At 44.8% G+C, this 15,033-nt stretch overlaps 1 protein-coding gene across 11 annotated transcripts in view; it reads left to right on the top strand.

Moving 5' to 3' along the window:
• The window catches only part of JARID2 (jumonji and AT-rich interaction domain containing 2), a 242,564-nt gene that overhangs the window by 148,665 nt on the left and 78,866 nt on the right, over window positions 1-15,033 (top strand). The window lies entirely within an intron of this gene.

The raw sequence follows: 15,033 nt of genomic DNA, 5'->3' as shown, positions 1-15,033 counted from the left end.
ACCAGTTAATATGCCTTTGTCTTGGTGGGGGAGGGAAAGAAAGGGAATTTATGTGTTTGACTTCCTTAAGAAAAATTGAAATCTGATGTGTAGACTATGCCAACCTCAGTTTAGACCTTGCCCTGAATTTCCAGCCTGCAAGTTGAAGCAATTCCATTTTCTGATTGATGCTTGTAACACATTTCTTAAGTCTTTAGTCAAAACATCCCATGTGTTTACACTGTGTTATTTTTCTACCGGAAACCCCCTAAGCTATGTTTGGTCCTATGTACTTGCTGCCATTGGTTTTACTTAAGTTGGGGATCTTTTTGGTACATAGGAAGCAGTAGAATCCAGCGTTCCATAGGATTTATTTTTCTTGATTGAGGCAAAAATAAAAGGTATTTCTTTACCTAGTCATTAAAAGGTCATCATCTAAAGTCACTCTTTGTAAAAGGAAAAGCCAACCTCTCTAGAAGCTCTTTGCCTGTTTGATGGACAGGGCAGCCCAGCCATTGAAGATCTGAAGGACTCAGTGCTGGTGGGAGTTCCTAGGCGTTGGTTTTCTTTTTCTTTTGATCCCTGTGGTAGGTGAGTTTAATAAATAATTTAAAAAATCATACATTAATTAGTTCTTACTGTTTAGAATGGAAACATTGTAGAGGTTTTCCACCTTTAATCATGCCATGCCTAGCTCCTTACCCTCCCCCCCTTATATTGCTCATCCCATGATACTCGGTTATTGTAAAATTTGTTTCCTGCAAGAAGTATCTGAGGATTTTTAGAAACCAGAATGGACCAGTTTTGTCAGTCATGTGTGGATAGACTGTGAGAAACTTGGGAATGATGGTTATGATCAGGATAAGGGATTATGTGTTTGGCTGGTGGAAAGAAGGTGTACAAAGAAGTTGGTGACATGGTATACTTTCAGCTGTAAGTGCATGGGAGATCCAAAATGCATGGTCATTCAGGGGTCACTGGACTTGGCCACTCAGGTATCTAGCAGAATTAAGTGTTGTATGTACTTATTTTATCTTTGGATGGGTGGTAGTTCTCAGGGACGTGTCATGGGCACCTTGTGGTTAAGAGTATGGGCTGGAGCCAGACCGTGTGGCCTCTTCTGGCTCAGCTGTCTATTATGTGTTCTTGGCACGTTCTGTAACATCACTGGGCCTCGGTTTTCTCACCTGTAAAATGTCTGTGACAGTAGTAACCACCTCATGGGGGGTTTTGTGTCCTAGGCAAATTGATTCATGAGGAGCTCCCGGGTATATGATGAGGACCCCGTGTGAGATATTACCGTTAGCCGTCATCAGCGTGTATGACACATGAATTGCTACATGGGGACATGCACATTCACTGAAGACTTCTCAAATGTGATTTTGATGTATGCAAATTGTGATTTATATCTTTTCTCCATGGTGCCGCCCTCACCGCCATCCATGGGCAGATGGAAAAGTGTGGGCCTGTGTCCCTCTTTTTTTTGAAGTTTACTGAGTCACGGGAAGGACCCTAATGGTGTGGAGTGTGAATTCTTCCACAAAGCTTGTTGTGACCAGGTATTTGCTTGCAAGGAGCAGGTGTGAGTGGGGTGAGGTTGTAGTTTGTGAAGATGCTATCTGGGCTATTCACATGTAAGTCACACCTAAGCCCTTGGGGGGTGGCCCCTATTTCGCTAGTACTTAATAGTAAGATCCCTGACACACTTTTAAAAACAAACTCCACGAGTGTCTACTGAACTAGTAAAAAAATAAATAGTGTGGACTGTGCCTCTGTAGGGATGTAAGTGTTTTCTTTTTATTAAACAAAGAGCTGCTGTATTTTAGTTATTTAAGCCTTTGGGAGTGTAAGACTTGATGGAGTTCAGACAGTCAGTCCTGCTCTAGGAGGTTGGATTTTGAATGTGGAGTGTTAGTGGTGAGGACTTGGTGTGGTTCAGGTTTTGGATATGAATACATGTTGAGATGATGAGAATTCTCCCAGGCTTTTAATAGGCATCCCTTTTACAGCTGAATTGTCAAATATTACTGTTTTCCTTATTATTTCTGTTCCGAGGTACTATGTTGACATGCAGTAGTTTGCTACCTCCAAGTTTGGAAAGAAGATAGGCCCTTCAAATGCATAGGATTCTTACTGGGCAGCACGCAGTGTTAGAAATTGGAGTTATTCAACGTCACCATCCTTAGGAATTAGAATTTTAAAAGCCTAAATAGTTTTTACATATCTGTGTAACAAAATGCATTTGTAGGATAGTTTAATGTTAAATGCACTATTGAATTCAGAGCTATCTTGACTGAAACATACTCTCTACCTACAGGAAGTAAAAAAGGTGCCAAACTGATGAGCTGAATATTATGTGGCACCTTTAATAACCACAGAAAATAACTGTAGAGTTACATAAATGTAAAAAATGTAAACTAGCTGTGTCTAGCCCCATCTGCTCTTTTAATTTACCCACACAGCTGTCACTTCTGGTGCTCTTCATTCCTTCCTTTAGATCTATGTGGCTTTCTGGTATCATTTTCCTTTTGATTTTGCTTATAGGACTTTAACATTTCCAATTTCTGCTGGTGTTGGATGACTCTTTTAGGTTTTTTATATCTGATAAGGTCTTTATTTCACCCTGATTAAAAAAGAATCTTCTTATTAGGGTTGTAGAATCACATGCAGTTGTGAGAAATTCACATTCAGTTTTGGAAGATATTTTTGCTGGGTATAGAATTGTAGGTTAATAGTTCCTCCTCCTCCACTCCCCCGTGGAGGTTGTTAAAGGTACTGCTCCACCGTCTCCTGGCTTGCAGTGTATCTGGCAAGACATCTGCTTCTAAAGCTTTAAAAAATCTATCATACAATATGCTTCCATATAGATTTCTTAGATTCTTGTGTTTGGGCTTCATAGAGCTTCTCAGTTTTGTAGATTTCATCAATTTGGGAACGATTCGAACCGTTATTTCTGCAGGTATATTTTGCATGTGTTCCTCCCCCTGCCCTGTAGGGATTTCAGGTGCACGTATATCAAGGTGTTCCAAGTTGTTCCACAGCTCATGAATACTCTGTTCATTTTATTCCAGTCTTTTTTTTTTCCTCTGTGTTTCATTGTAGATAGTTTCTACCTAATATCTGCAGACATATAGTTTTCGCCTCAGACATTGTTGTCTTTAGTCTCTAGACGTCTCTAGATTTTTTTATAATCTTTAGTGTCTCCCCTAATATAGCTTAGTCTTTGTTCTACCTTCTCGAACATATGGAATGGAATTATAATAGATGTTATTAGTGTCTTTGTCTACTAACCTATCACGTGTGTCACTTATGGGTCATTTTGGATTGATTGATGTCCCTGCACTCAATGTAGGTCATATCTTCCTCCTATTTTGCTTGCCTGGTAATTTCTTATTGGATGCCAGGCATCGTAAGTGTTCTTTTGTTGGGTTCTGGGTATGTTTGTATTTCTCTGCCTCTTCTCAAGCATTGCTCTAGGGTATGATTAGGTTACTAGAGAGCATTGAACCTTTTAAGCTTTGTTAGGTAGGGCCAGAGAGCAGTGTTTGGTGTAGGGGTAGGTTTTCCCAGCTACTCAGGTAGAACCCATATAAGCACTTTACTCAGTGCCCTGTGAGTTATGTGTACCATTTTGACAAAGCATGATTCCCAGCCCTGTGTGGGGTTTGGGGAGTGTTCCCTGTAATTCTTTCTTGTGGTACTTTTCCTTGGGTACTTCCCTCACACACGTGTGCTCAGCGAGTACTTGAGGAGGGTCCTCAGCAGATTCCAGACTTTTCTGTGTGGCTCTTGCCTCTCGAGTACTCTGCTCTATACATTCTTTTCCTCCCCAAACTCTCAATTCCTTCTCCTCAACTCAGGGATTCCTCTGGATTTCTCTCAAGGCAGTAACCTGGGCAGTCATTTGTTTCCCAGGGACCCCGGTGCTTTGTTGTGTGATGTCCATTGTCTTGTGTGGATTTTTAGTTTCTTCAGGCAGCAGGGGAGTCCTGTCCCTGTTACTCTGTCTCAGCCAGAAGCAGAAGTCCTGTCTGTTCTTTGAATGTTGACTGAGAGAAAGAGAATGAGATAGAAACACACACGGGAAATGTAGCTACTATGTTTGCACTTTATCTTAGTCACGGTCATAACCTCACGTTTAATTAGTCATCAAAAAAGAAAAAAGTGAATTGCCTAAGTAGGCCCCAATGCAATGAAATAGAAAATTTCAAAATAAAGAAGCAGCTGACTTATAAATAGAAAATCTCCCTCCACAAGAGAGCATGTTGCTAGTAGAAATCCATCCTTCATACTCTTGGAAGCGCCAGAAGCTCTGTCTCTAAAAGAAGAACTGTCCCTTAGTGAATAGAGCATATCGTGCTAATAAATCTTACTTTAATCCTTGTGAAATACCTGGAAGGTTTCATTACCCTGTTTTATAGCTGAGTCAACAAATGTTCAAAATACTTCACCAGTGGCATGTTTCGTGTAAATAGCAAAGTCACGATTTGAACCCAGCTCTTCATATCTCCAATGCCTGGAACTTTTCCACCATGTCACCTTCCATCAGGAGTATCGGATGTAGGTCTTATTTTTTCAGGTACCTTCAGGACAAATTCCAGAAGGGTGCTCCTTTGGGTCAGCAGTGCCCGGCTTGGCGAGCTGAACCGTGGCTGGTTCACTGTGCCTCTCGCCCCCTCAGCTGAGCACCTCCATGCACTGGACAACTCTTGCGGCCCCTCAGATTATATAGCCTATAAATGCTGGTGCTTGTATTCCTTCTTTAATGTAATAAGTGAAATTTTTTTGTTCATTGTAAACCAAGCAGTAGATAGAAGACAGGTGAATCTTCAGTTTCTTTTGAGTAAAACACACTTTGCTTTTGAAATCATTTCTGGAGCCTTCCAGTATTAGAGGTTAGAGGTCATGCTTTCCTGCACAAGTCATCCTGGATGTGAGAACTCTGAGGACCTAACTGACTATTTTATTTCAAGTGACCGTTCCAGATAGATCGTGATGACTTAGTGATTATAGTGGGTTCTTCCTACATCCCTCTGGGAAAATAGGCTTTTCTTTCACTTCACTTTTCACTCTTGTTGGCTCACCTCAGGTTCCTGCTCATGGGTGGGTCTCTTTCAGCTTCCCTGCTGTTCAAGTTTGGGAGGGGAGTTTGCACCTCTCAGCTCTACACACCTTAACCCTGATCTTAAGTGTTTTCCCAGATTAAGTGGCCACCAAGGTGAATCTGAAAGTCACGTGACTCCAGTTGGCTAGCAGAGAGCTGGGAGAGCCAGGGCTTCATCACCCACGGTCATGGTTAGATACAGATTCTTCTCCTGCAGCAGCACCCCCTGGGCTTTGTTCACACCTCTCAGATCCTGCTCATGAGTTCTGTCCCCTCGGTAACCCAAGACACTGGCAGTCTGTTCAAGAGAACCCTCCCGCGTCCCGTCCCTCATGGTGACATGGAGCCTGGCCATGGTGTCTGCGGAACCATGGAAGCCGCTCTAATCAGCATGACGTCTGACTGGTTTTGCACATGACGTTTTTTATGGGTGGTTGGTTTATGGGATTCCCTGTTTCCTCTTCCTGTCTTGGAATTTTGACTGTGTGGCAGATTGTTACCTGTGTGGCATGACTTGGGGGTTTCAAGACAATGTTTTGCATTGCTTTGGTTTCCAAGAAGCAGACCCTTTTCCTCATTTAACAAAGCATCTTGTGGAGTCCATCTGTGTGGTCCTTCTCACACGTTAGGCCTTCTTGACTGTGCATGTGAAAATGCACGAGCAATGCCCTTTATGGAGGACTAAAGGCGCAGCCCAGTCACGGATCAGAGGATCAGAGGAAGGAAAGCCCAGGTCTAGGTGGTGCTTTGGGAGGTGGGGTGGAGGACGCAGAGGGTGGAGCTTGGAAGAATCTGGAACTGGGTGGGGATTGAGGTTGCTTCGTGATTGCCCAGACCTGGGCTGGTGATTCAGGGTTCCCTGTGTGGAATGTGTGTAGATTTGTTTGGCCTAAATGGCAGGACGGACTGCAGGTTCCCTTCCCTTGGGAATGTTTTCTTTCTCCCCTCTACCCTGTGCTTCTAGCTTTAGCAGAGGTGCACTGTTACCGCCCAAACCAGCATAAGTAGGGCTGAGGGGTGCTCTGTGTGCTTGACTTCACCCTGGGCTGAGCCCCTGCGTGTTGTCCTGGGTTGGGTACGTGGGAGGCAGGAGCTGGCGGAAGGGCGTCACCTCTCATCCCCAGTCCCGCTGACTCTCACTGGCCTGCTCTTCCTTAGGGCCGTGGTGGCGAGGCCAGGGGAGGTCGGGTGTGGAGGGCAGTGTTCAGGGCTTGCGGGCTGCTGCTTGCACTGCGTGGTGTTCCTGTCCTTTTCCAGGTTCCCTGTCCTTGCACGGAGTCTCCTTACCTGTTTTCTCAAGGCACTCCCCTCCTGGGAGAGCCTTCCTGCTGCTTCTCTCCTTTCCCCTTCTTCTTCTCGACCCTGTGGACATGGCACGTGGCTTTAGCCTCCTGAGACCCCCCTCCTGACTTCAGTGCCTCTGGCCCGGCACTGTTCATAGGTGTATCCCCGGGACCAGGACTCTCATACAGTCCGTGAGGCCATTGTTCCTGGGACAGGAAGACAGCTTTCCAGGGCCTTGGTGTCTATGAGATTTTCTAAACTCTTGGAGTGATGCTGGGTCCCTGGGTAGCATAACGAACATGTGTAAACTATTGTGTGTCCATTCCTCATGGCCTCTTGATCTTATGGCAAGTGACCCCTGGGTGGGAGACTTACCCCTGATTGATCCTCTGAGTTAGATGGTTTAAGGAGTGACGTGTGTTTTTCTGGCGCAGTCTTATAACTAGGCCTTTGATTAGAAATCGGGAGAAAGAAAATTCTGAGATTCCAGGATCGTGTGGACTGACACTTCGTCTCCTTGGAGAACCTTTTTCTGCTGCTTAACTCAACTTTTCCTCTTAACTCTCCATGAGAAAGACAGTCTTCCAAAAGAATTACCCCTTTGCAGGGTGGCTTCGACAAATGTTTATGTGCCACTTCTGGTGTGCCGGCCAGATTCTAAATTGTTTATGTGTATTAGTCCATTTGATTCTCACAGCAGACCCTTTGGGATAGGTCTTTGAACATCATTCCCATTTTGTAGATGAGAAAACTGACACACAGAGGGGATTGGGTGAACTTTGCCGGGAGATAAAGCCCCCAGATTATTTCAGAACTCAGTAAATGGTTTCTACCCACCTTGAGTGGAGTGGTGCAGAGCCCCCATGGAGTGCTGGTGTTGGAGACGGATGGAAGAGTTGTGTTTTCAAAATTTTGGGAGAGGTCTGAGGATTCTTAGGGCTGGGCCAAGCGATACCTTTCTAACCCTCAGAGGAGTGGGACCTTCAGGGAAGCAGAGTCCAGGAATGCTGATTTCTTCATCAAGATTCGAGTTGTTTGCCAGGTACTGGGTGGATCTAAGATATGGTCGATTAAGCCTCATTTTGAGCTGCAGGAAATCTCCATTCCAGAGGGAAGAAGGAAAGAAGCAGATCATTTCAAATGCTGTGTGTCGAGTACCATGGAGGATGTGACGTCTGTGGGACACTAGGGGGTTTCTAGGGAAGTTGGGGCACCCTACAGTGAGCTGACAGGAACACTGAGTTTTTCCTTTTGTAGACTCTTTCACTCTTGCTAGGCTCTAGATTCCGTGGAGAAGCTCTTGTAACTTCCTGACGGAGGGTGTTGGGAGCCAGCTTCTTGGGCACGGTAACACGGAGAGACAGGCCCAGTGCCGGGGGCGCAGTCAGCCCGGTAGCTGAATGTGTTGGAGCCACATTAATCACGCGATGAGCATGTTGGGTGCTGCAGAGCAGGGAGGGCCAGCGCTCCATGCCGGGAGCTTCTTCGCAGAGGCTGAGCCTTGACACATGACGTGGTCCGTGTGCTCTGTAGCAGGCTGTTTCTGGAAGGCCTGGTGTGCTTCAGTACTTTCTCTAACTGACTTGACCAGAGGGCTGGAAGGGGGCAGGGTTTATTTACTAACTTTTCTGTACAGCACGTTTGAGATAAGAAGGTTAGTTGATATTTTGAAGGGGCACACGTGTTTGTTGGGACAAAAATATAGGTCCCGCTCCAGTTTTCTTCCGTCTTGCAGAATCCATCGTCAGGATTGACGCATTACTGTAGTTGATTTAAGCAGTCACCTGTAGTGAGAGTAGGGTGCACCTGACACCCCACCCTGCCTGTCCTGGGCCTGCAGAGACCTGCAGTGGTCTGGGAGCTGTGCAGGCTTCGAGTTGGACCAGCCCAGGTAGGCCGCCTTTCAGTAACCAACAACCCAGGTGGTTCTTCGAATTAAACACGGTAACGTATCTCAGCAGTAGGTAGGCGCCTGCTGTGCTGTAGCCTTGGTCCCCAAATCACTCCAAGCCAAGATGTGCTGAGAGGCACGGGAATTGATGTTTGTTGGATGCGTGTTGAACGATAGCATTAGTTAGCTTCCTTTGATTAGAGGAGGGAACAGATGGGCTCCCTGTCTTCACCTTAGTAAATGAAAAACAAACCCCAGTCGCGATCTCTTTCTTTTTTTGAACCAAAGGATGAATTGACTTAAACATAGAGGTTCTTGGATAATCAGAAAGGGATTGGTGGGGGGGGGGCGGGGGGCTTTGTAATTGAAAGCTATCACTGTCATTTTCTGGGTTTGATTAGGAGACTTTTAGAATAAATTTATGTTGGCTCCATCCTTACTTGACTTTTAAAGTTATCATTGGAATTTCCATTTTTAAGTGTCTCTTAAAGCACCACATATGTGGCCTGGCTAATCTGGGGTGGGGTAGCACCTTGTATATGGAGTAACAGTGTAGGCATCTAAAGCAGGGAGAGGTATATCCTTCTGGCATTGTGCAGTTTATTTTCAGATTTACTGTTAATGCTTATCTTCCTGGAATCGTGTATTAAGCTTTTTCATTAGTGAAGCTGGGCTCCTCTTTCCTTAACACATTACTTTTCCTGCTAGAGAGGAATTCTGTTTAGAGAAGTCTTCGTAGATAGTCAGTTCTTCTCCATAAAGACGTACCACCCTCCTAAGAGGTCAGTGCACATGGGTCTTAGTGTGAAGGAAGGAATGGGAAACATGGGGCCCGCCCCAGAGCACGTGTGTCCTCTGCAGGGTTAGAGATTGGCAAAATCCCTTTGATTTAATTGGTCATTAGTTGTTACCGAGGACAAATTTTTGGATGCTTGTGAGAATGGGCAGCTGCTCCCAGAATTCGCTTGAGGTTCCTGGTAAGCACACAGGCTTCTGCTGCATTTATTTGTTTAAGGAAAATGGTAGAACTTCATTTGAGGCAGTTTTATTACCGCTGTGGCCATTTCCTTTTTCTGTTAGCTCAGAGATCTGATTGCAGGGATATCACTTCCACCTCCTATGCAAATGATGGTGTAGCATGCATGCTTTGTGGTTGCCACGGAAACTGGATACCAGTTTCCTTCCTTCCTCTTCTAGCACTGCTCTTCCTTGTGTTTTCGATATGAACGTCTCTGTCACGTGCTTTTGTCCTCCTTGCCTTTTACGCTCCCAAAGGACAAATGTAAACGCATCCCTGATCTCTTCAGTGGTATCTGACCCTCCCGGAAACATCTTATCAGTTCGTAAGTCTTCCTTGATGAAATGGAGAGCGAGCACAAAGACAGACGACACTGGTTCCATACGTCTCACGTGAAAGGCACGAGATGCTGGGTTTGTGGGGTTTGGAGTCACCTCATTTGCAAAGGGGGTGACAGCCATTAGTGTCACTTGTGGTTCACATGTGAGTGCTTTTGCAGGGGTTGTTAGACATGGCTCTTTATGCAGAATGTTCCCTGATGTCAGCATCCCCCCTGGCTGCTTAGCAGCTCAATTAAAAGCAGTGCACATTGTTGCTGCTAAGATGAGGATAGAGTGTTCTCATCACCCCCGCCCTACCCTTTCCCTCTCTTCTTCCCTCCTCTTCGTTTTGATGGTAGGATTGGCTGGGTGGAGGGAGGCACTGCGCTAGAGAGATTCTAAAGGACAGGTCGAGGAGGGAAGGCAGCAAGGTAAATCACTTGTCAGGGGCAAGCTTTTGGTTCATTTCTGCTGTTAGAAATTCAGAAATTTGAAGAAGAGACCATAATAATAGACGGGTTTTTTCCCCTTGGAATAAGGTAAATGTGGGACAAGAATATTTTCTCACTTGCTTTAGGCTCAGTTGCTTTGATCTAGAAACATAGAATCTATCATGGCCTCATAAAATGCCTTGCTAGATCTCTCCCGCGAGCTTAAAGCCCGTCCCATAGGATGAGTGTGGAGTCAGCAGCATCTGTGTGATTTTTTTTTTTTTTTTTTGGAGTGTGTTTGGGCAGGGAGGGAATTGGGTGATCATCGCTCTCTAGCTGTGCTCACTCCATGTTCAAGCTTTAAAAGGGTTTGGCCCTCAGCTCCCTCACAGATGGGATCGTCCTTGCTTTGTATCCCCAGTGGCTGGCGGAGTATCTGGTATGTTTGTATGTTTTTGTGAAGGTAAACAAATTCTAAGAGTAGCCGAATAAAGTGTAAGGAAAGGAAATCTTTCTAGAGGAGTTGTTCTGTTTGAGAAGCATATTTTCCTATTTAGAATTGTCCAGATCCTACATACCCTCTTATCATATTGGAAGGTAGGTGCGTGTGTACTTGTGTGTCTGTCTCTCTGTTGTGTGTTTTTGAAGTGTTGCCCATAGTTATTTATTTTAGAGGGTTAGGAAAGACTGGAGCTGTTTTTTGGTAGTAATATATTATTCTGCTCTTTTATTCCCCCCCCCCCCCCCAGCTGTTTCTCCTCCCTTCTTATCTCTCCTCTGCTTCCATAATACTTCCTGGGTCCAAAATTCCACATCCATCTATATAGAAACCAAAATATAACTTGTAAAATGACTTGTCAGGGCCTCTCTTGTGACCTCTGATTAGGATATAAGCAAGTACCTACTTCTGCTTTCACAGCAGGTTGTGGAGTCCTCAAACCACTGCAGTGTAAGTTTTCTGCATTTCCATCAGGCATTGTTAATCAGTGATGCCAAGTGAAGGGGGAAAATGCCTTCTTGTCTGAAGGCCATGTGGTTTTTCCTGTGGTGCTAGCTTAGTATTGACTACTGTTTTCTGGTAGAATTTTGAGATATTTAACCAGATCATCGAATTCCGTGATAATAAGCATTACTCTCATTATGATGGTAACAGATATATCTGGCATTTTTCCCTGTTACCCTCTCAGATCTTGGTTTTCCCAGAGGTCAAAGAAGACTTAGCCTTTGTTTATTTGCATTTTTGGAGTTTATTTCTTAAAGAAAATTTACTCTGTAAAGTTTGAACAGCATATATGACCACTTTATAAAAAGCTTCAACTCTGTAGAATTGGCATTAATGTTAATTCCTGCTGTCTACTGTATATAAAATGCAGAAAGATTGAAAACGTTTAAAAGGAAAACGAGAGCTGGGTCTTAGAAATGAATCTTTGTCCTGTTGTTCATACTTGGTTTCAGACATATTTGGAAATGAATGGAGGCCTTCTGAGATGTTGCTTCTTTCATAGGAAGTACTATTTTGTTGAGTATATAACAGTGTAATAGGCCAGGTGCTTTACATGACTGGGTCAAGTAAATTGTTCTCTGATAATATAATTAAAAAATAACGCGAAGCAAGCATTGGCTCTGATGTATTATCGTGTAAATCCATTTAGTGGTTATTGATTATTATCTTGTGGGAAGGCTGTTTTTGTCAGTGCCTACTTATCTGGGCCTGGTAGGATTATTGGGGCCTTGTTTCCAGGCCGAAGCCCACCTTGGCTCCTGCAAACTATTGGGGAATGAATGGTCTGAAGAGGATGCTTCAAGTAACCATGAGCACGATTCAGGTCAATCTTGGGGGATACTTCGTGATTACCCTATGATGTATTCATTAACTTAACATTTTGTTTCTTCCCTGTTAACTTGGAACTGTGCAGGATGGGATTCTAGCAGTTTTAAAATATATGTAGTTTTCAGTCCTTCTTTCTCTAGAACGTAATTATAAATTTGTTCAGCCTGTTATTCTGCCCCCAAGAACTATGTTTGCATCCATTGTGACAGCCTGCAGACTGTTTGTACTATAATCTGCTTGCTGGTCTGGCAAATGCCATTGTGTAATGTGGACTGGCACTTGGCCTTTCTGGCACTTGTCGTTATTCCCCTTTGTAGGGATTTGAGCCGCTCTGGCCAGGATTTCTCTCCCTATATTCATTTCTGAGGCCTCCTACCGTCCAGTCTCATGGAACGAGGCCGGGATAAATAGAGCCCTCATAGATCATCTGAATATCAGATCATCCTGGTGCACAGATGAGAAATCTAAGGCTTAGGGAGGACTGGGCACTGGGAATCCTCACGGTGAGAATGTCTGTGAATGTTTGAAGTGATTTTAGAACCAAATCAAAATGTACATTGATCTTGTCCATACAGCCAAAATCTGTATTACGTCTCTGAAAGATGCCCTCCTGCTATGAGCTTGGGCTGTTGTTGAAGCCAGAGGAAGGTACGGCAGTACAGCTTTCCCTGGGTGCTGGAGACCTGGGTGTTTCGAAGGTCAGGAAGAGTGATGCCAGCAGACACACAGAAGGCTCGCTCAGACTGCTTTTTGCGGGGCCCTTTCCATCACCGTTCACCGCCTCTACTCCCACTACCTTTGGTACAAACGAGGGCTTGCCCATGTTATTCAGATTTCTTGGTTCAGCCCTCAGATGGGCAGGACTTAATTTAATCCCTGTTTGAGGACAAACATTTTTGCCCATCTTCACCACTCTCCTGTGTTTGCCCAGATATTTTAAAATTTATACATAAAACAATGAAATTTGTATACAAAGAAAGTATTTAAGACTGTAGATATAATTTTCTCCTTCGTTGAAGCAATTTGAGAAATGAAGAGGCTCACAGATGTCAGTTTGGACAGTGACACCCACGGATTTCCCAAAGAGGTTCTGTCTCCATTGTTGACCCTTAATCTAGGAACATAGAAACTGATTTTGTTGAAACCCCCTTGAGCCAGTAGCCACTAACTGCACGACAGTGGGAGTGGACACACTTCTCTTAGCCAATAAAGCCAGTAGGGAGCCTGTTCCCAGGCCTGCCTGGCTAGGTAAGCAGGCTAAACCTGCCGTGAGCAGTCCCCATATATTTTTGCTAAGCGAACTAGGACCTACAATACACACGGCACCAGTGTGGCACCCTTTATGGTGCTACCTTTGAAAGTAGACTTTATCAAAATTGAGGGGACAAATCCAGAATTAAAATCCCTCTGGACTAAATCTGGTTTTGTTCATTTAAGATGTAAAGTAGATCTTTGATGCCGGCTGCCTCAGCAATTAAACGGGCCTTCGTGTCCAGTATTAGGGACAGAATGCCTCTGTAATGTGGTGCAGTGGAGAGAGCAAAGGCTTTGGAATAATGTAGATACTTGCTTGGCATCTGTGTTCTTAAAAGCCAGGTAAAGTCGCTGAGCCTCCATTGCGTTGTCCGATAAATTTGCACTACAGCACCTTACGGAGCTGGCTCTAGCCCAGTGGTTCCCCGACCTGAGCGTGTAGGAGACCACCTGGAGGACCTTTTAAAGCCCAGCTTGCTGGATCCCACCCCCCGGAGTTTCTGATTCAGTTAGTCTGAGAATTTGCATTTCTGATAAGTTCCCAGGCAGTTCTGATGTTGCTGGTTGGAGGATCACACTCTGATAACCAGGGCTCTGGTAACCACTGGACTAAACGCTGTTCATGATTTTAAAGCACATGGCATATCACTGTCCCTCAACAAATACTAAATATCCATTTTCTATCGAGTCGCTGTGTAAATGGACCGCGATGACCCCGCAGTTACGAGTTCTGGGAGCTGTTAGCCTTTATCAGGTAGATGCAGCCTTTGCTCCAGAAAGACTTGATCTCAGAGCAGTATTCTCCCCTTGTGGCCGCTTGTTAGTTTGGGTGACTCCTTTAGGTAAGAATTTAGATGAATTAATTTTTCTTTTCTTTGGTGAGCTGTGATCATTTTGTTGTTCTCTGGTTTGGGTTCTCCTTTGAACAGACCTTTACTCAGCCCAACAGGTGACGCGTGGCTCGAATTCATCGGTTTGTGCCCCCCTCCTCTTTCCTTCATACATGTTGAGTTTAGGCCTTAGCCGCTCTTCCCATGCCTGCTTGAGATGATGCCTTTCGAGACCTTTTTCATTATATGTCCCCAAACATTTCCTTCCTCAGCTTGTTCATCTGCTTTGTGCAGAAACAGAACAATGATGTCTTTCCTTCCCTTGTGGTTTATTTGAAATTATTTATAGACTGGTCTCTGGCTGCATGCCGCCTCCTTCCCAGCCCCCAGGCCCCGGTGTAATTTGTCTTTAGGTAGTTGCTTACGTACAGTGTGCCCTGCCTAAGGGCACACTGTCTGAGTGGAAGTATTTTCCTGCTACAAACAACTCACCAAAGCGGACAATGTGATTTCATCTTGAATTGCCTTTGCACGCGATTGTCGTGGGCTGGCTTTAATTCCCCATCTATAGGATGATTTCCAGCTCCCTGTAGGTCATCGTGGGTGGTGCACCCTTTGGCCCGGTAGGTGCACCCACACTGATGGCACGATACTAGGTCTGGGGATGTTTCCTGCTGTTCTTTCTGGGCTGTGGAGAGGAGAAATTGGAAACGGTACTGTGTCCCTGCAAGTTATTTCTTCTTTTGTTTTCTACTTAGTATTCACGGATGGTATTCGGCTGACAGGGAGACAATGCAATATCCGTCACATCCCCGTTCTTATGATTCTACCAGGCCTTTCCCCACAGCCCTTCCAGGGCACGTGTGTGAATATGTGTGCGCCCGGCAGCGGTGGGGTGGGAGTGAGAATATGTACATATGGAGGTGCCAGCGCACCTCTCATTCTTTCTCTGATTTCACACGTTTCAACTTGCAGAGGATTTAATTTAATTTATACCTGGCGGAGGAATTTGCCCATAAAACGCACACACACCTCCATAAGTCTGTCTCCACCTTTCACTGTGTGCCCAATTTCAGTGTTTTACAAAGCAA

The sequence above is a fragment of the Orcinus orca genome, chromosome 10 (assembly GCF_937001465.1).
Source record: "Orcinus orca chromosome 10, mOrcOrc1.1, whole genome shotgun sequence".
NCBI lineage: Eukaryota > Metazoa > Chordata > Mammalia > Artiodactyla > Delphinidae > Orcinus > Orcinus orca.
The sequence above is the reverse complement of the archived record's forward strand: the minus strand, read 5'-3'. Positions and strand labels throughout refer to the sequence as shown.